This window comes from Schistocerca americana, chromosome X (assembly GCF_021461395.2).
Source record: "Schistocerca americana isolate TAMUIC-IGC-003095 chromosome X, iqSchAmer2.1, whole genome shotgun sequence".
NCBI classification, from domain to species: domain Eukaryota; kingdom Metazoa; phylum Arthropoda; class Insecta; order Orthoptera; family Acrididae; genus Schistocerca; species Schistocerca americana.
The window spans coordinates 345,411,452-345,433,003 of NC_060130.1; the positions used below are offsets into that span (position 1 = coordinate 345,411,452).

The 21,552-nt window shown below is 42.7% G+C and overlaps 1 non-coding gene across 1 annotated transcript; it reads right to left on the reverse strand.

Moving 5' to 3' along the window:
• Nucleotides 1–1,629: 1,629 nt before the first annotated feature.
• On the reverse strand, nt 1,630–1,703 carry Trnat-ugu. Its single transcript has one exon. It is a non-coding gene; the product is annotated as a tRNA-Thr (tRNA).
• Nucleotides 1,704–21,552: the final 19,849 nt, after the last annotated feature.

Genomic DNA, 21,552 nt, shown 5'->3' on the forward strand with positions numbered 1-21,552 from the left:
CCGGACTTTACGGATATAAACGAATTTCATTTCTTGTAAAAACATAACAAAACATTTCACACGTATTGTCGAGGAATCGTCAGAAAACTAACGCTGCCTGCCAAACTGGTATTCTGTCTTCCACTCTTGTGGAAGCGGCGAACTTAAAGACTCACATCGCAACAAAAACAAGTATCAACTTAATAAGTGTAATGTTTTTGCTTGTAAACAACAATATCAGCGCGTTTTATCTAACCACATATAAAAACCACAATCATCGCATTAATGTTAGAAATTTCGGAGAAGTTGGGTTAACTGTACTACTACACTTCCAACAGCAATACGACAAGTTGTTTTATTGTCAACATCAATGCTTTATTTCAGCTACATCTTAGAAAAAGCGTAACTGTCGTCTTCGGTTCCCGCATCTCTTAATAACAGAAAACACAGCTTTCTGCCCCGAATCAAGTGTCTTAGATATTCGTTTCAGATTTCAACATGGCAGAGATAGGGATATGCACAGTCTGTCATTTATGGTGTATGTTCGGCGGCAAGTAACGTAGCTATGTCGATGCATGAGAAACAGCGTGCAGTAATCGACTTTCTACCAGCAGAAAACATGGCTCCAATTGAAATACGTAGACGAATTACAGCTATGTACGTGATGATTGTATCAATATCAGTAATGTGCGACGTTGTGTTTTTCGGACTCGTTATGAACGAAACGGTGGTGCTAACATCAACGTGTATGACAAAGCTCGGAGTGGACGACCGCGTACGGCAACCGCAGATTTCAAGCTGGCGCACCCCAAATCTTATCTGCCATATATCCCGCTATCCAGAACTATCAAAAAAACTTTCTTCTCATTCTTCTAATTCTTTTCGAAACAAAAATGCCTCCTCCTGAATTATCGAGCCAGTTATTGGATTTTCTTTAGCTCGATGTTGAGAAATCCACACATAAAGGGCTTCTCTTTTCTTTTCGTATTCTGATGTTTTCATGATCTTATGATGCGTGAATTCTGATCTCTCTCTTCTTTTTTTTTTTTAAGAAAAAAGAAGAAGAAACCTACTGTTCCATCGCCTGTGTCCACCTTTGCCTTCTTCTTTTCCGTGCTAAATCTGTCTTACCCACTGTTGTAACGGCAAAATGCTTGCCTGGAAACAGAGGTCATGGGATCCAATCCCGGTCGCCTCATGGCTTTTGCAGTCTTCGTTTTAACCTAGCCTTCATTTCTCAGTGATACGAGAAGTCGCCAAATACGACACGTGGTTCGAATTCCACGTTAAAGATTAAGTTCTCTTTGCCCTGGTGCATAACTGTTATGGGTAGGAAACACGCAAGTCGCTGAAGTGGTGTCCAATTGAAAGATTTACACCAGCACTTAGGCCGTGTCCTACGTGAGCGACAGAAGCGAGCGACAGAATACAACCGCAGGTGTAGTTACGGAAGTGTCCTACGTTAGCGACATTTGTGTCGCTGCCTATCTCCCGCTGCAACTGACGACGTTTGAATTCAAACGTGTTTGAATCTAGTCACTGCAGCACGCGCGACACAGAGGGACAGCCACGTGTCTTCTTACAATGAAATGAACTCCCTTAGCTGCTTACAGGCGTTGACATACGTCAACGGGGACAGATGAAAATGTGTGCCCCGACCGGGACTCGAACCCGGGATCTCCTGCTTACATGGCAGACGCTCTATCCATCTGAGCCACCGAGGACACAGAGGATAGCGCGACTGCAGAGATTTATCTCTGGCACGCCTCCCGCGAAACCCACATTCTCAACGTATTGTCCCGCACTACATTCGTAGTGCCTCCGCCCATTACACTCATTACTCGCAGCGCGTTGCCGATTCCCGTAAGAGTTCGGGCTCTGTTTGTGCATTCGCACAGAAGAAGAAGATGGTCAAGTGGCCGGTGAGCCTTAACTATATATATACTAAGATGGTATCTGTTCTTTCGGACATGTATATGTCATCAGTGTACATGTCCGAAAGAACAGATACCATCTTAGTATATATACGTGTCTTCTTGGCAAAGCAGTGGAGCGGACGTGACGGCAACTATGAATTACTTAACATCCGATTTTAAGAAAACTATTCGGTGAAAAAATTTGATTCTTCCGCAACGTATAGCTTGATATCCTTAAATGGTAAAGGCCAGAATTTATTTTCTTTGTTCGTCATAGTTACTATGCTGCACGAAATTGAGTACATGGCTGCAAGAAATTTTTAAGAATTTGCAGAGGTAAAATCACATTGTGTAAACTTTCCGTATAGTTCAATTAAGGCTACGCATTATTGTGTATGAAATGTAACCAACAAATCAAAATTGCATTTAAAATTGAGACCGGAGTGATACCTCTTTTCATTCTTGGGATATTGGTTGTTATATCCGCGGAAGGTCGCTCGCGGCGAGTCCGAACCGTTCCTGCCCTTCGGGAATCAAGTGTTCGTAAAAATCGTCGTATCTCATAAAAGGTTCAAGATATCGAAACGACGAATTTTGGAAATGACAGCACACAGAAAGGACTATTTTATCACATGATTAACACTCAATACGTTTTTGTAAACGCGTGAGCAGAGCGAAAACAAAACTCCCTATAACTTACAACATGAGGTTTTGTCCAAATTTTCATAACCAAACAAAGGGAGAGAAATAGGTAAACGTGGTATCAAGGTGACCAGCATGAGGTCTAGCTTGGGATGAAAATATTTAACTGCTTGAAAGTAATCAGGGTAATGAACGAAAACTTAATTAATAAGCTGAGGAAAATTTGAAATATTTCACGAAAAGCTGCTGAAAATGAAGTTTCAAAAAGTCATCTGTTCAAGACCTGATTATTTTGCACACAAAAAGATGCATTGGTGCGGTATTTAAATGTCAAAAAGGCTTCCTTCGAATCAAGTACGTTGGGAAGGCAAACGAGGAGTCAGTAAGATCATGCTTCCTGAATAAATCTTGAAATTCAAAAATGGAAGAAGTGTCAAATATTTTATGAAATGATTTGTGTAAAAGAAATAAGTAGATCAGAGAAACGTTCTACATGCCTTTGAATGATGCTCGAAATCATGAACAGAAAATGAGGTGCACCAAACTTTTCCCTAACATTTTTTATTTCAAACTTTTAGACAAATCATTACACAAAATGTTTGACTTTCTTTTCGAAAATTTTCTAAGCTTTACTTTTATGGTCTATTTACAGTAATCGAAACGCTTGGTCTTAACACTGACTTGATGAATTACGTTCGCAATATCAAATATCTGTAAAATTTCATGGTTCATTGTAATTTACTACGAATTAAAAGTGTGTGATATACTGGGATAGGTGTGAAGATCAAGTTCTTTGGCACGACCTTAAAAAATACTTAGCGATGCAGTGTAAACAGTATACATAAAACTTAGTACACAGAATCTAACTGAGTCAGTAAAAATATGATGTGTTTACAATACCCCTACACCACAGCTAGCTATTGCACAGTTGTATAAATCTGTGTAGTTATGTTTGTATATAGTGTAGTTAGTCATGTAATAGTCATTCCTCCGCATTTATTGACTGTTAAAGGTTCTTGATCAATTAGAAAATATTCGTATTTAATTTATTGATGAGGTTGTCGAATGCTCCTCTGCTCATTCACGTGTATTCGAAGAACTTGTCTGGTGATTTTCGTAGTTGACGATACCTATGAAATTCTCCAAGGAGATTCCTCCTTTTGTAAATTTCATGCACATCATTCCTTTTCACTTCATTTTCTTAAGTAAAACAAATTCTGTAGCCTTAGTCTCCAGCTACAGTATTCTACAGGTTAAGAACGCCGTTTTACAGAAACAGCTGGTTGGCTCTAAGCAGCCATCTTGTAGCGCGACAGGGTCGCTCGCATGCTGTACACCCAAGGTTTTCGCCCGATGTTGCTGCTTGTCGCTGGAGTGTCGCGTATCCAGAAGTCACTCGCTGTCGCTCACTTCTGTCGCTCACTTCTGTCGCTCACGTAGGACATGGCGTAGAGTCACACGAAATTATTATGGTATTGCTAAAGCTTTCATCCCCAAAGAAAAAGATTATCTCTTCTATTTGAACAGCCACCGCTAATATTGACCAAAAATCGTAGGAACAGTAATAAATACGTAACACAACCCGATTGCAGACACGCACTACCCCGCACTAGGCCTGAGCAGACACCAGCAGTCTACTGTAAGTGAAAAACCAATAGCGGCTAAAGCAGACACGCCTGTAAACAACGAATGTGTGCGCATCTCGATGGCTGACCACACCCCCTGCTTGTGTAGTTTCGATATTATCAATGACATTCTTTTGATTTTTTTAAATGTAGTAGTCATACGTCATCCATCTCGGATTAAGCGGAGGCTGGAATCACCATGACTCAAATTATCTAGGTTTTACTGTATTGACATTCATCTGTGTATAAACGGAACGACCCAGTGGCAGTATGGAATTAATGATGTCTTTCATATCTTCAGAATAATAGGGTACGTAGACGAAGTTGGTGATGGAAACTAATTCAAACATAAAAACTGAAGTGTGCGTGACAGGTCCAGAAGAGAATGGGAGCCATACCGGTGCAGTTGTATAAAGATTTAGTTCAAAATGGTTCAAATGGCTCTGAGCACTATGGAACTTAACATCTGAGGTCATCAGTCCCCTAGAACTCAGAACTACTTAAACCTGCCGGCCGGTGTGGCCGTGCGGTTCTAGGCACTTCAGTCTGGAGCCGCGTGACCTCTACGGTCGCAGGTTCGAATCCTGCCTCGGGCATGGATGTGTGTGATGTCCTTAGGTTAGTTAGGTTTAAGTAGTTCTAAGTTCTAGGGGACTGATGACCTCAGATGTTAAGTCCCATAGTGCTCAGAGCCATTTGAACTTAAGCCTAACTAACCTAAGGACATCACACACATCCATGCCCGAGGCAGGATTCGAACCTGCGACTGTAGCAGCAGCGCGTTTCCGCACTGCAGCGCCAAGAACCGCGTGGCCACCGCAGTCGGCTAAAGATTTAATAGTAGGGTAAGAAAACCAATGTGCACTCCATGTGCATACCGGGTGGAGTCATTCCAGATGTGTAAAGGGTCCTTCCGGATCCCATGAAGAGCACAGGGTGCAGCCAGCTGCAGTTGGTTGCCCACGTCCATACCAATTATGTGTGTCACTTTGGATCAAAAGAGATTCTCTCTGGTTTCGAGCGGCTAACAGAAGTGTAGGCTGCAGATTCCTCGACTTACGCCAAACGGTGGTTAGGTTTCGGGTTCCACTGAATAGGTGTCCATTAGACACAAGAGGCAGCTACACGGGTAGCAGGGGCTGTGTGGCGTGGACTGGGCGGTTTTTTAGGTTAGAGGGTCCCGGGAAAACACAAGATGGGCTTCAGTAACGAAGGGTGCAGGCTGAACACAGGAAGAAATTAGATACATGAACCATTGGTATAACAGTTGTAAATTGTCGTAGCTGTGTTGGGAAAGTACCAGAGCTCCAAGTGCTAATAGAAAGCACTGATGTTCAAATCGTTATAGGCACTGAAAGCTTGCTAAAGCCGGATATAAGCTCAGCCGAAATTTTTGCGAAGAGCCTAACGGTGTTCTGAAAGGATAGGCTAAACACCGTTGTCGGTGCCGTGTTTGTTGCTGTCAGAAGTAGTTTAATTCATAATGAAATTGAAGTAGATACTTTCTGTGAGTTAGTATGGGCAGAGGTCATTGTTGGCAACCGGAATAAAATAATAATTGGATCCTTTTACCGACCTCCCAATCCAGATGGTACAGTTGCCTAAAGGTTCAAGGAAAACTAGAGTTTTATTTCAAACACGTACCCGACTTTAATTTACCCTCGATATGTTGGCGAAAAAACATGTTTAATTCCGGAGGTACACATAAAATATCATCCGAAATTGAGCTAAATGCATTCTCTGCTAATTATTTCGAACAGTTAGTTCATGAGCCCACGCGAATAGTGAACGGTTGTGAAAACACACTTGACCTCTTAGCAAACAAATAATCCTGAGTTAATAACGATCATCAAAACCGATTCAGGGATTAGTGAACACAGGGTTGTCGTAGCGAGACAGAATATTGTAATCCCCAAATCCTCGAAAAATAAGCGAAAATTATACCTTTTAAAAAGAAGCAAATAAAAATTCACTTGACGCCTTCCTGAGAGACAATCTCCACTCATTCCAAATTAATAATATAAGTGTAGACTAGATATGGCTTGGATTCAAAGAAATAGTATCGGCAGCAATTGAGAGATTTATACCAAATAAATTAACAAACGACGGAGCTGATCCTCCTTGGTGCACAAAACGGGTTAGAGCACTGTTGCAGAAACAAGGAAACAAACATGCCAAATTTAAACAGATGCAAAATCCCCAAGATTAGCGATCCTTTACAGAAGCTCGAAACTTAGCGCGGACTTCAATGCGAGAATCTTATAACAGTTTCCACAACGAAACTTTGTCTCGCAACCTACCAGTAAATACAAAGAGATTGTAGTCGTATGTGAAGCATGTTAGCGGCAAGAAACAATCAGTGCCTTCTCTGAGCGATAGCAGTGGAGATACTATCTAAGACAGTGCTGCCAAAGCAGAGTTACTAAACACAGCCTTCCGAAATGCCTTCACAAAAGAAGACGAAGTAAATATTGCAGAATTCGAATCGAGAACAGCTGCCATCGTGAGTAACGTAGGAGTAAATATCCTCTGAGTTGTGAAGCAACTCAAATCACTTAATAAAAGCAAGTCTTCTGGTCCAGACTGTATGCCAATTAGATTTCTTTCGGAGTATGCTGATGCATTAGCTCCATACAAGAAAGGTAGTAGGAGTAATCCACTAAATTACAGGCCCATATCGTTAACGTCGGTATGCAGCAGGATTTTTGAACATATATTGTGCTCGAACATTATGAATTACCTCGAAGAAAACGGTCTATTGACATATAGTCAACATGGGTTTAGAGAACATCGTTCATATGAAAAACTAGCTCTTTATTAACATGAAGTGTTGAGTGTTGTTGACAAGGGATTTCAGATCGAATCCGTATCTCTGGATTTCCGGAAGGCTTTTGACACTGTACCACACAAGTGGCTTGGTAGTGAAATTACGTGCTTATGGAACATCGTCTCAGTTATGTGACTGGATTTGTGATTTCCTGTGAGAGAGGTCACAGTTTGTAGTAATTGACGGAAAGTCATCGAGTAAAACAGAAGTGAGTGGCTCTGAGCACTATGGGACTTAACATCTATGGTCATCAGTCCCCTAGAACTAAGAACTACTTAAACCTAACTAACCTAAGGACATCACACAACACCCAGTCATCACGAGGCAGAGAAAATTCCTGTCCCCGCCGGAAATCGAACCCGGGAACCCGGGCGCGGCAAGCGAGAACCCTACCGCACGACCACGAGCTGCGGACAAAACATAAGTGATTTCTGGCGTTCTCCAAGGTAGTGTTATAGGCCCTTTGCTGTTCCTTATCTATATAAACGATTTGGGAGACAATCTGTGTTGTAACCTGTTGTAACCGCGACCGGAACGGTCGCGGGGTGGCCGAGAAAGCGCGGGGGACCAAACAGAGAGCGGCCCGCGAACAAACAAGCGAACGGAAAGGACGGACACGAAACAACGTCGGACACTGGAGAGAGATCTTACGACGACAACACGCAAGAAGCAACGGAGTTACAGAGACAACCAGACGAATCCAAGACGTCCACTAGCAATGAAAACAAAGAACGGTAAACACGCTGTCTGTTATCGAGCCGACATGCAAGACTTACGCAACGATTAGACTCGCTGGCTGAGCGAGAGGCAGGCGCTTAAATACTCTAGCGGGGGGCGCCGCTATTGGCCGCTGGAACCATGTGTTCCACTGTGACGCCCTCACACTAAATGCGGGTCAGGAGGAGGTCGTCGCCACAGCTTACAGCGCGATGGTGCAGAGACCTCTAGGGGTCTTCGACGTCCATGACGTCTGCCGGGGATTCAGATTCTGCGGCGCGCGGTACAAGAATCAGAGCAGCCGTGTTCGGTTGTTTGCAGATGACGCTGTCGTTTATCGACTAATAAAGTCATCAGAAGATCAAAACAAACTGCAAAGCGATTTAGAAAAGATATCTGAATGGTATGAAAAGTGGCAGTTGACCCTAAATAACGAAAAGTGTGAGGTCATCCACATGAGTGCTAAAAGGAAGTCGTTAAACTTCGGTTACACGATAAATCAGTCTAATCTAAAAGCTGTAATTTGAACTAAATACCTAGGTATTAAAGTGACGAACAACTTAAATTGGAAGTAACATATAGAAAATGTTGTGAGGAAGGCTAACCAAATACTGCGTTTTATTGGCAGGACACTTAGAAAATGTAACAGACCTACTAAGGAGACTGCCTACACTAGGCTTGTCCGTCCTCTATTAGAATAGTGCTGCGCGGTGTGGGATCCTTACCAGATGAGACTGCCGGAGTACATCGAAAAAGTTAAAAGAAAGGCAGCACGTTTTGTATTATCACGAAATATGGGAGAGAGTGTCACAGAAATGATACAGCATTTGGGCTTTTCGTTGCGACGGAATCTTCCCACGAAACTCCATCACCAACTTTCTCCTCCGAATGCAAAAATATTTCGTTGACACCGAACTGCCTGGGGATGAACGATCACCACGATGAAATAAGGGAAATCAGAGCTCGTACGGAAAGATATAGGTGTTCATTCTTTCCGTGCGCAGTACGAGATTGGAATAATAGAGAATTGTGAAGGTGGTTCGATGCCAGGCACTTAAATAAGATTTTCAGAGTATCCACGTAGATGAAGATGTCGAGAAACTTTGCAGATGCAAAATGAATAGGTTGTTCTTCTTGTCTTTGAGCGAAATAAACCAGTTGAAGCGGTATCATGAGCCTGCAGTAAGAATAAATGTGGGATTTGGATTACGTCAGGAAATATTACTGGATAACTGAGTTTCACATTCTTTTTCTAACCAGGCCTGCGTCATGGATTGTGCCCAGAGCGAGAGGCCTCGTAGTGACAGAAACAGGTGAGTAATGCTACAGGCAAGAAATATAGCCATATTTCTTACTTGCAGTTTAGAGGTATCTTTCAGAGTCCAGATTGCTTACTAGATCTTTACACTGCCTGAAAGAACCAGTTGTATACCTACAGAAGGCACGATTCACAAAACCTGACGGTTGGCTACCTTAAGGGAGAATGAGTCATCTCGCTACCTTCGGTGTTACTCTCTCTCGAGAGTCTGTACACATGACGTCATGTGATACTCTACCTTGTTACCGATTAAAATTTATCATTATTAATATAATGTACAGTAATGTACAGAATCATTGTTTGGCTTGAAATAGAAGATTCTGAGAGACGATGAAAAACTCTCACATGTTTATTGTTCCTATACTGCTGAACGCTGGTTTCGGCTAAATATGTCCTTCATAATTGGTCAATTAGTAAACGTGGTGGGACATCACTAGACAAGACAGTGAGTTATACAGTGGAGCTTTAGTTAAAATAAGATTTCCTTTTAAATTTTATTTATAAAATTTGGTTTAATATTGCATACTTCTCAGTTAATTTTCTGCTACAAAATAAGTGTGATGTATACTGTCTAACGTACAACAAGGGCATAGGAAGAAATGACAAATCACTGTGTCTAGTCAGAAAAATCCACGATTACACAGCATTTTGGCGAACAAATTTCTATGATAACAAAATTTTTGCTCATTACACCATCTTGAGATCTGCAGCGAAACATGGGAAAACCCAATACAACTAGTGGATAGTCTACATCTTAAACCAATAAAATATGCCACTATGGAAAGTAATACCTTCATACATGTGGAAAACATGTGCTTTATTTATTTATTTATTTATTTATTGTTCCGTGGGACCACATTAAGGAGAAGTCTCCATGGTCATGGAACGTGTCAATACATGAAATTATAACACGATTGTAGAAACAGATAAAATGAAATATAAGAAACATATTCAGCTGACACGTCGTTAGTTTAAATAAAGAAAATCAAGAATGTAGCACTGGAATTTGCTTAATTTCCTAGTTCTTCCAGGAGCTCCTCGACAGAATAGAAGGAGTGAGCCATGAGGAAACTCTTCAGCTTAGACTTAAAAGCGTTTGGGCAACTGCTAAAATTTTTGAGTTCTTGTGGTAGCTTATTGAAAATGGATGCAGCACAATACTGCACTCCTTTCTGCACAAGAGTCAAGGGAGTGCATTCCACATGCAGATTTAATTTCTGGCTAGTATTAACTGAGTGAAAGCTGCTAACTCTTGAGAACAAGCTAATATTGCTAACAACAAACGACATTAAAGAAAATATATACTGTGAGGGCAATGTCAAAATCCCCATGCTATTGAATAGGGGTCGACAAGAGGTTTTTGAACTTACACCACATATAGCTCGAACAGCCCGTTTTTGAGCCAAAAATACCCTTTTTGAATCAGAAGAATTACCCCAAAAAATAATACCATATGACATAAGTGTATGAAAATAGGCGAAGTAGACTACTTTTCGTGTTGAAATGTCACTTATTTCAGATACTGTTCTAATGGTAAATAAAGCGGCATTTAGTTTCTAAACAAGATCCTGAACATGGGCTTTCCACAACAGCTTACTATCTATCTGTACGCCTAGGAACTTGAACTGTTCCGTCTCGCTTATAACATGCCCATTCTGTCTGATTAAAATATCAGTTCCTGTTGAATTGTGAGTTAGAAACTGTAAAAACTGAGTCTTACTGTGATTTAGCATCAAATTATTTTCCACAAGCCACGAACTTATTTCATGAACTACATTATTTGATAATGTTTCAATATTACACACAAGATCCTTCACTACCAAGCTGGTGTCATCAGCAAACAGAAATATTTTTGAATCACCTGTAATACTAGAAGGCATATCATTTATATAAATAAGAAACAGCAGTGGCCCCAGCACCGATCCTTGGGGAACGCCCCATTTAACAGTGCCCCATTGGGACTGAACATCATTACCACTCTCAATATTGCGGAGAATTACCTTCTGCTTTCTGTTCTTAAAGTAAGAGGCGAACCAGTTGTAAGCTACTCCCCTTACTCCATAATGTTCCAACTTCTGCAGTAATATTTTGTGGTCAACACAGTCAAAAGCCTTCGTTAAATCAAAGAAAACACCTAACGTTCGCAACCTTTTATTTAATCCGTCCAAAACCTCACAGAGAAAAGAGACTATAGCATTTTCAGTTGTTAAGCCATTTCTAAAACCAAACTGTACATTTGACAGCAAATTATGTGAATTTAAATGCTGCAGTAACCTTGTATATACAACCCTCTCGATAACCTTAAAATGTGACGAGGCATACCTGTTTTAGAACATGTCCTAATATATGGTCCAATCACATAATTGTTACCGCCTTCCTGAATAACCACCTTTTGCAGCGTGGCCAGCTGCGCTAGGATCAACGGTTGAGGATCCATGGCACGAACACCCCGACCGAGGTGTTCCCACACATCCCCAGTTGCGCTTAAATCTGAGAGGCTTGGTGACTAGTGGAGCACAGTAGACTCATCCTGGTAATCCTCGTACGAAGCACGTACACTACAAGCAGTGTGACTCGTTGCGTTGTCCTGCTACTATATGCCATCTCGCCAAGGAAAAACAAAATGGTTCAAATGGCTCGGAACACTATGGGACTTAACATATGAGGTCATCAGTCCCCTAGAACTTAGAACTACGTAAACCTAACTAACCTAAGGACAGCACACACATCCATGCCCGAGGCAGGATTCGAACCTGTGACCGTAGCAGTCGCACGGTTCCGGACTGAAGCGCCTAGAACCGCTCGGCCACCGCGACCAACGAGGAAAATCGAACTGCACGTAAAGGTGAACATGGTTCCCAAGGATAGATACATACTTGTGTTGACCCATTGTGTCTTCCAGGATAACTAAATCACTTAGGGAATGCCACGAAAACAATATTCACACTATAACGCTCCATCCTCAGGCCTGGTGCCTTCCAACGATTGTTGCTAGGCCTCACACGCAGACGGCCATCTGTGATTAATCTGAAAAGGTCGCCTGTTGCCACTCAACTGAATTACAGCTGCGGTATTGGCGAGCAAATTCCAGCCTTCGCTGCTGATGAACAGCAGTCAGCATGGGTGCATGGACTAGGTGCTTGTTGCGGAGGTCCATACAGAGCAACGTTCGCTGAACGGTAGAAGACACTGTTGGTAGCCCCCATGGTTTATCTGGGCGGTCTGTTGCTCAACATTTGCACTTCCATTCGCCTGCACACATCTCCGCAGCCGTCCTTCACCCCTGTCATCTATGGCCGGGAGTTCACCGCTGTTGCCTTGCTGTCGGTTTTGGATAGCCCCATTTTGCCGTACACGGTATACTTTAAACACGGCAGCATGACAGAGGATGACACGCGTAAAGCTGAAATACTAAACACCTTTTTCCAAAGCTGTTTCACAGAGGAAGACCGTACTGCAGTTCCTTCTCTAAATCCTCGCACGAACGAAAAAGTGGCTGACATCGAAATAAGTGTCCCAGGAATAGAAAAGCAACTGAAATCACTCAACAAAGTCTACTGGACCTGACGGGATACCAGTTCGATTCTACACAGAGTACGCGAAAGAACTTGCCCCTTTCTAACATCCGTGTACCGCAAGTCTCTAGAGAAACGAAAGGTTCCAAATTATTGGAAAAGATCACAAGTAGTTCCAGTTTTCAAGAGAGGTCGTCGAGCAGATGCGCAAAACTATAGGCCTATATCTCTGACATCGATCTGTTGTAGAATTTTAGAATATGTTTTTTGCTCGCGTGCCGAGCGGGATTTGCCGAGCGGTCTGGGCGCTGCAGTCGTGGACTGTGCTGCTGGTCCCGGCGGAGGTTCGAGTCCTCCCTCGGGCATGGGTGTGTGTGTTTCTCCTTAGGATAATTTAGGGTAAATAGTGTGTAAGCTTAGGGACTGATGACCTTAGCAGTTAAGTCCCATAAGATTTCACACACATTTGAACATTATTTTTGCTCGCGTATCATGTTAGTTCTGGAAACCCAGAATCTACTCAGTTGAAATCAACATGGATTTCGGAAACAGCGATCGTGTGAAACTCAACTCGCTTTATTTGTTCATGAGACCCAGAAAATATTAGATACGGGCTCCCAGGTTTATGCCATTTTCCTTGACTTCCGGAAGGCGTTCAATACAGTTCCGCACTGTCGCCTGATAAACAAAGTAAGAGCCTGCGGAATATCAGACCAGCTGTGTGGCTGGATTGAAGAGTTTTTAGCAAACAGAACACAGCATGTTGTTCTCAATGGAGAGACGTCTACAGACGTTCAAGTAACCACTGGCGTGCCACAGGGGAGTATTATGAGAGCACTACTTTTCAGAATATATATAAATGACCTAGTAGATAGTGTCGGAAGTTCCATGCGGCTTTTCGCGGATGATGCTGTAGTATACAGAGATGTTGCCGAATTAGAAAATTGCAGTAAAATGCAGGAAGATCTGCAGCGGACAGGCACTTGGTGCAGGGAGTGGCAACTGACCCTTAACATAGACAAATGTAATGTATTGCGAATACATAGAAAGAAGGATCATTTATTGTATGGTTGTATGATAGCGGAACAAACACTGGTAGCTGTTACTTCTGTAAAATATCTGGGAGTATGCACACGGAACGATTTGAAGTGGAATGATCATATAAAATTAATTGTTGGTAAGGCGGGTTCAAATGGCTCAAATGGCTCAAATGGCTCTGAGCACTATGGGACTTAACTTCTAAGGTCATCAGTCCCCTAGAACTTAGAACTACTTAAACCTAACTAACCCAAGGACATCACACACATCCATGCCCGATGCAGGATTCGAACCTGCGACCGTAACGGTCGCGCGGTTCCAGACTGTAGCGCCTAGAACCGCTCGGCCGCTCTGGTCGGCTAAGGCGGGTGCCAGGTTGAGATTCATTGGGAGAGTCCTTAGAGAATGTAGTCCATCAACAAAGAGGGTGGCTTGCAAAACACTTGTTCGACCTATACTTGAGTATGCTCGTCAGTGTGGGATCCGTACCAGGTCGGGTTGACAGAGGAGATAGAGAAGATTCAAAGAAGAGCGGCGCGTTTCGTCACAGGGTTATTTGATAAGCGTGATAGCGTTACAGAGATGTTTAGCAAACTCAAGTGGCAGACTCTGCAAGAGAGGCGCTCTACAACGCGGTGTAGCTTGCTGTGCAGGTTTCGAGAGTGTGCGTTTCTGGATGAGGTATCTAATGTATTGCTTCCCCCTACTTATACCCCCCGAGGAGATCACGAATGTAAAATTGAGAGATTCGAGCGAGCACGTAGGCTTTCCGGCAGTCGTTCTTCCCGCGAACCATACGTGACTGGAACAGGAAAGGGAGGTAACGACAGTGGCACGTAAAGTGCCCTCCGTCACACACCGTTGGGTGGCTTGCGGAGTATAAATGTAGATGTAGAGATGTAAAGTTTACAAACTTTGATATTTCGGAAGTGCTTCCACCCTTGGCCCGAAAGTTAATGATAATGCCCATTTGGACGTTAGATAAATCGCTCCGTTCTCGCATTACAATGATTGCACTATTTTCCTCATCACCGACACGCGTTATACACCCTCTTCTGTTTTTACGCTTTGTTCGAGATCTTTCAGAAAGCCCAACTTCAAGGGTTACTGGTCCGTAGAACCTCTAATTTGGCACCGTTTCATCGTCTGAACTGCTTTATACAGTCATATTAAAAAGTTTCACCTTGACCAAAATTGATACAAACACGAATATCTCAAAAACTACTACTCCAACCATAACATGGCACTATTTTCATGAATATGATGTATAATTAAACCCTCATACCAAATTACGTATTTGTGGCTTTAATCAATATTGGAACTCAATTCCAATCAGACTTTGATAAACCGCTAATCACTTGCGAAGTATTGCTCACTAGAGCATGAAACTCGACTCGTGAGGTATTTTTAGACATTCTGAATAGGTAATCGAACAACGCAGTTTCAATAACTGAAATATTTTTAAGAAGAGTGGGATCACCACTGGGCTGTGGGGGCCACACAGTCCATATTAATGGCCACGTAGACCTCGTATCACCACAGTAGTGAAAAACCTGGTGGAGGTAAAACAATTTGATTCTGCTAAAAGTGAAGTTACCAGGCAGTGCACATACACTGTTACCTGTAGGACCATTTAAAGAAAAGAAATGCAGCAATTTGCTTTGATTGGGAACGCAGGCAGTTAGTGGCTTTTGTAATTGTCACCTGTCGCGCGTAAGTTTCTTTTCCTCTGCTTCACTTTTCTACAGCTCTTGAGATTCCCTAAAAGATTATTGACCGGTATTTACGTATTATTTCTGAACTTATTATTCTAATAAACACACTGATACAGCTGTCGATGGTTACTCACACCAGGTACTTTACTGAATGTATGGAAGATAAAAAGAAGGTAATCGTGCAAAACCTTACAGGCATTGCTAGCAAGGCATATATTTATTTCTACGCATACCAGACTGCACAAAAAAGTGAACAAGAAACTCTGTGGTAATGGATAAGGATGCACAATCAGCAAATTCTCCCTGTACCAGTACTTCAGTCGCCATCGATATTGCGGTGTAGTGAGTGCAGAAAAGCTGTTAATCCAGTAACTGGTTTAGTGGTAAGGAAGTTTGCAGTCTGGTTGTAAGAAAGTAAACACCTGTTACCAGTGTTGTTAATACATTCTTATGACAATAATAAGTTAAAAAGTTAGAAATTAATACCAATGTGTAATCTTTTAAGACATCTCAGCAGCGAATCGGAAGCGGTGAAGAAGATATAGGGTGACAACTATTGAACTATATAAAAAATGGTAAATTAGTTACAAACTGCGGCTTGCACACACTTTATTCAACATGTAAACGTCTGTACAGATATTCGGATTCAGGTTATGACACGTTCGATAAGACGACCATCATTAGCAATGATGGGGCGCAGACGAATAGCGAAATTCTGCACGACCCACTGAAGTGTGGGAACATCGGTGCTGTCGGTGACCTCCTGAATGGCTGTTTTGATTTCAGCAATGGCTTTGGTGTTATTGCTACACGACGTGTCTTCAATATAGTGCCACAAAAAATAGTCGCATTTGTGCAGATCCGGAGAATATGGTGGCCAATCGAGGCCCATGCCATATGTTCAAAAATCACAAGAGGAGGATATATACTAGGAAAGGCTGGAAATAGGGTAAGATTCCAGCTGGATTACGTCACGGTCACACAGATAATTAGAAATCAGATACTCGATTTTAAGGTGTAGCCAGTAACAGATATACACTCCTGGAAATTGAAATAAGAACACCGTGAATTCATTGTCCCAGGAAGGGGAAACTTTATTGACACATTCCTGGGGTCAGATACATCACATGATCACACTGACAGAACCACAGGCACATAGACACAGGCAACAGAGCATGCACAATGTCGGCACTAGTACAGTGTATATCCACCTTTCGCAGCAATGCAGGCTGCTATTCTCCCATGGAGACGATCGTAGAGATGCTGGATGTAGTCCTGTGGAATGGCTTGCCATGCCATTTCCACCTGGCGCCTCAGTTGGACCAGCGTTCGTGCTGGACGTGCAGACCGCGTGAGACGACGCTTCATCCAGTCGCAATCATGCTCAATGGGGGACAGATCCGGAGATCTTGCTGGCCAGGGTAGTTGACTTACACCTTCTAGAGCACGTTGGGTGGCACGGGATACATACGGACGTGCATTGTCCTGTTGGAACAGCAAGTTCCCTTGCCAGTCTAGGAATGGTAGAACGATGGGTTCGATGACGGTTTGGATGTACCGTGCACTATTCAGTGTCCCCTCGACGATCACCAGTGGTGTACGGCCAGTGTAGGAGATCGCTCCCCACACCATGATGCCGGGTGTTGGCCCTGTGTGCCTCGGTCGTATGCAGTCCTGATTGTGGCGCTCACCTGCACGGCGCCAAACACGCATACGACCATCATTGGCACCAAGGCAGAAGCGACTCTCATCGCTGAAGACGACACGTCTCCATTCGTCCCTCCATTCACGCCTGTCGCGACACCACTGGAGGCGGGCTGCACGATGTTGGGGCGTGAGCGGAAGACGGCCTAACGGTGTGCGGGACCGTAGCCCAGCTTCATGGAGACGGTTGCGAATGGTCCTCGCCGATACCCCAGGAGCAACAGTGTCCCTAATTTGCTGGGAAGTGGCGGTGCGGTCCCCTACGGCACTGCGTAGGATCCTACGGTCTTGGCGAGCATCCGTGCGTCGCTGCGGTCCGGTCCCAGGTCGACGGGCACGTGCACCTTCCGCCGACCACTGGCGACAACATCGATGTACTGTGGAGACCTCACGCCCCACGTGTTGAGCAATTCGGCGGTACGTCCACCCGGCCTCCCGCATGCCTACTATACGCCCTCGCTCAAAGTCCGTCAACTGCACATACGGTTCACGTCCACGCTGTCGCGGCATGCTACCAGTGTTAAAGACTGCGATGGAGCTCCGTATGCCACGGCAAACTGGCTGACACTGACGGCGGCGGTGCACAAATGCTGCGCAGCTAGCGCCATTCGACGGCCAACACCGCGGTTCCTGGTGTGTCCGCTGTGCCGTGCGTGTGATCATTGCTTGTACAGCCCTCTCGCAGTGTCCGGAGCAAGTATGGTGGGTCTGGCACACCGGTGTCAATGTGTTCTTTTTTCCATTTCCAGGAGTGTAGACTCAGTTCGCAATTTAGAAATGATGAAGAGTAGACTCAATCGTACGAAAAAATCTGAGTGGGAGGAAGTGGGATACTGAAGTACGGAAGAACAGTGAGACTCGTTTCAAATTCTCTAAATATGTGGTTAGTGCCATCGGGAATACCACTATAGACAGTTCAGTTGAAAAGAAGTGGAAATCCCTAAAAAGAGCAATCACAGATGTTGGGAAGACAAATATAGGTACTAGGAAGGTAACTGCGAAGAAATTTTGGGTAACATGAAATGCTTCAATTGATCGATGAAAGAAGTACAAAGATGACAACGGAAAGAAAGGAATACAACAATATAAATCGCTCAGGAATGAAATAGGTAGGAATTGCAGAGAAGCCAAGGTGAAACGGCTGCAGGAAAAATAAGAAGAAATCGTAAAATAAATTATCGTCAGAAGGACGAACTCAGCATATAAAAAGTCAAAATAACCTTCGGTGACATTAAAAGAAAAGGCGGCAACATTAAGAGTGCAGTGGGAATTACATTGTTAAACGCAAAGAAGACAGCGGATACCTGGAATGAGAACCTTCATGGCCTCTATCAGGGGGAGGAATCCTCTGATAAGTGATAGAACAACTTGGAGTCGAAATGCAAGTGATTGGGGATCCAGTATTAGAGCCAGAATTTAAAATAGCTATGGAAGACTTGGTAGGTGTAGGCAACATTCCAACGGGATAAAATCATTAGGGGAAGTGACAACCAAACGATTAGTGAAGCTGTTGTGTGGAATCATAGGGAAAAGCGACATACAAATAGACTTGTGTAAAAATATCATCCCTAAAGTTCCGAAGATAGCAAGAGATGATAAGTGCGAGGACTATTATACAATGACCATAACATCTCAAGTATCTAAGTTGTTGAAAAGAATAATACCCAACAGAGTAGGAAATAAAACCGAAGATCCGTTAGATGGCGATCAGTGTGCTTTATGAAAGGTAAAGGCACTGGAGAGACACTCCTGACGTTGAGACTGGTAATGGAGTCAAGACTGAAAGGAAATCAAGACACGTTGATAGAAATTGTCGACGCGGAAAAAGTGTTGAGCAATGTAAAATAGTGCAAAATGTTAGAAATTCTGAGAAAAATAGGAGTAAGCTGTAGAGAGAGACGGGTAAAATACAGTATGTACAAGAACTAACAGGAAACAATGAGGCTGGAGGATCAAGAGCGAAGTGCTCGGATTAAAAAGGCTTAACACAGGGATGAAGTCTTTCGCCTCTACTCTTCAAACTACACGCTAAAGAAGCAAGGTTCAAGAGTGGAATTAAAATTCGGGGTGAAAGGATATCAGTGACATTATTCGCTGATGACATCGCTATCCTCAGAGAATATGAGGAATTTCAATATGTGTTGAATGGAATGAATAATGTAAGGGGTACAGGATATGGATCGAGAGTAAACTAAAGAAAGACGAAAGAAATGAAAATTAGCGAGATTCTTGACAACTAAACTGATGATCACAAAGCAGACGAAGTTAAAGAATTCTGCGACTTTGGAAGCAAAATAATCGACTACGTACAAAGCAAGGAGAATATAAAAAGCAAACTAGGACAGTAAAAGAGGACATTCCGGTCCAAAAGAAATCTGCTAGTATCATACATAGGCCTTAATTTGAAGGATAAATTTCTGAGCATGTGTGACTTGAGCACGGCATTGGATTATGGACAAAAGGAAAACAGGAACATAAGAGAATCGAAGAGTTTGAGATGTAACGTTACAGAAGAATGTCCAAAATTAGGTCGACTGATAAGGAATGAAGAGATTCTTCTCAGAATCGGTGAGGAAAGCAAAATATGGAAAACACCGACAAGAAGAAGAGACACAATGGTATGACATGTGTTAATACAACAGAGATAAATTCCATGGTACTAAAGCGAGCTGTTGAGGATACAAACTGCTGAGCGAGACAGAGATTGGACTATATACAACAAATAATACGAGACCTAGGGTTATAGTTGTAAGATTAACGTAGGCTACTCTATTAATCATAGACTACGTTAATTTTCCTAATAGCCTTGGTCAGTTAAGATCGTAACCACGTTACCTGTAGGTTAGGTGTGTTGCATACCTATCGGGCGTTATCTCATTTCGATCTCTTTGCCTGTGTATACAATCAGTCTCTTACTAGATTCCCCCAGAAACTGGAAGCAATGAACTGTCTAGAAACTAAGTGAGGATATATGAAGGGACACGTAACCTGTGGAACATTTTTGTTCTACATAGGTATCCTCGTGTTTGTTACTTGAAATAAATAGTATCTGTTGCAAGACTTAAATTTTCAATGCTTAATTCTGGTTTTATTCGAAAACAAACGTAAAAAAGAGGAATATTGTAGTAAAAACAGTAAAAACAATAGACTTATCACATACCACCAGAAAACGCAAATTCCTCAATAAATGGAAAATTTAAAAAATACATCGCTTCAGTACTTTGTAGAGCTTATATAAAACATGTTTATGTTATTCATAAACAACTTTCACATTTATCAGTAATAAGCCTGAAATAAGTTCTGCGGAAATTTTTACAAAGTCTCAGACGGTGTTCAGGAAAGATAGATTAGGCAGAATTGGTGGTGGAGTGTTTGTGTCTGTCAGTAGTGGTTTATCTTGTAGTGAAGTCGAAGTAGATACTCCGTGCGAATTGGTATGGGTGGAGGTTGTACTTAACAGCCGAACTAAGTTAATAATTGGCTCCTTCTACCGACCACCAGATTCCGATGATATAGTGGCTGAACAGTTCAGAGAAAATTTGAGTCTCGTAACAAATAAATGCCCGACTCATACGGTTATAGTTGGTTGGGACTTCAACCTTCCCTCGATATGTTGTTCTTGTTCAAAACCGGTGGTAGGCAGAAAACATCTTCTGAGATTGTCCTAAATGCTTTCTCCGAAAATTATTTCGAGCAGTTAGTCCACGAACCCACGCGAATTGTAAATGGTTGCGAAAACACACTTGACCTCTTAGCCACAAACAATCCAGAGCTAATAGAGAGCATCATGACTGATACAGGGATTAATGATCACAAGGTCGTTGTAGCTAGGCTCAATACCGTTTCTTCCAAATCCACCAGAAACAAACGCAAAAAATTTTATTTAAAAAAGCGGATAAAGTGTCACTAGAAGCCTTCCTAAGAGACAATCTTCATTCCTTCCGAACTGACTATGCAAATGTAGACGAGATGTGGCTCAAATTCAAAGATATAGTAGCAACAGCAATTCAGAGATTCATATCTTATAAATTAGTAAGAGATGGAACTGATCCCCCATGGTACTCAAAACAGGTCCGAACGCTGTTGCAGAGGCAACGGGAAAAGCATGTGAAGTTCAGAAGAACGCGAAATCCCGAAGATTGGCTAAAATTTGCAGACGCGCGAAATTTGGCACGGACTTCAATGCGAGATGCCTTTAACAGGTTCCACAACGAAACATTGTCTAAAAATTTGGTAGAAAATCTGAAGAAATTCTGATCGTATGTAAAGTACACAAGCGGCAAGACGCAGTCAATACCTTCGCTGCGCAGTGCCGATGGTACTGTTACCGACGACTGTGCCGCTAAAGCGGAGTTATTGAACGCAGTTTTCCGAAATTCCTTCACCAAGGAAGACGAATGGAATATTCCAGAATTTGAAACACGAACAGCTGCTAGCATGAGTTTCTTAGAAATAGATACCTTAGGGGTTGCGAAGCAACTCAAATCGCTTGATACGGGCAAGTCTTCAGGTCCAGATTGTATACCGATTAGGTTCCTTTCAGATTACGCTGACAC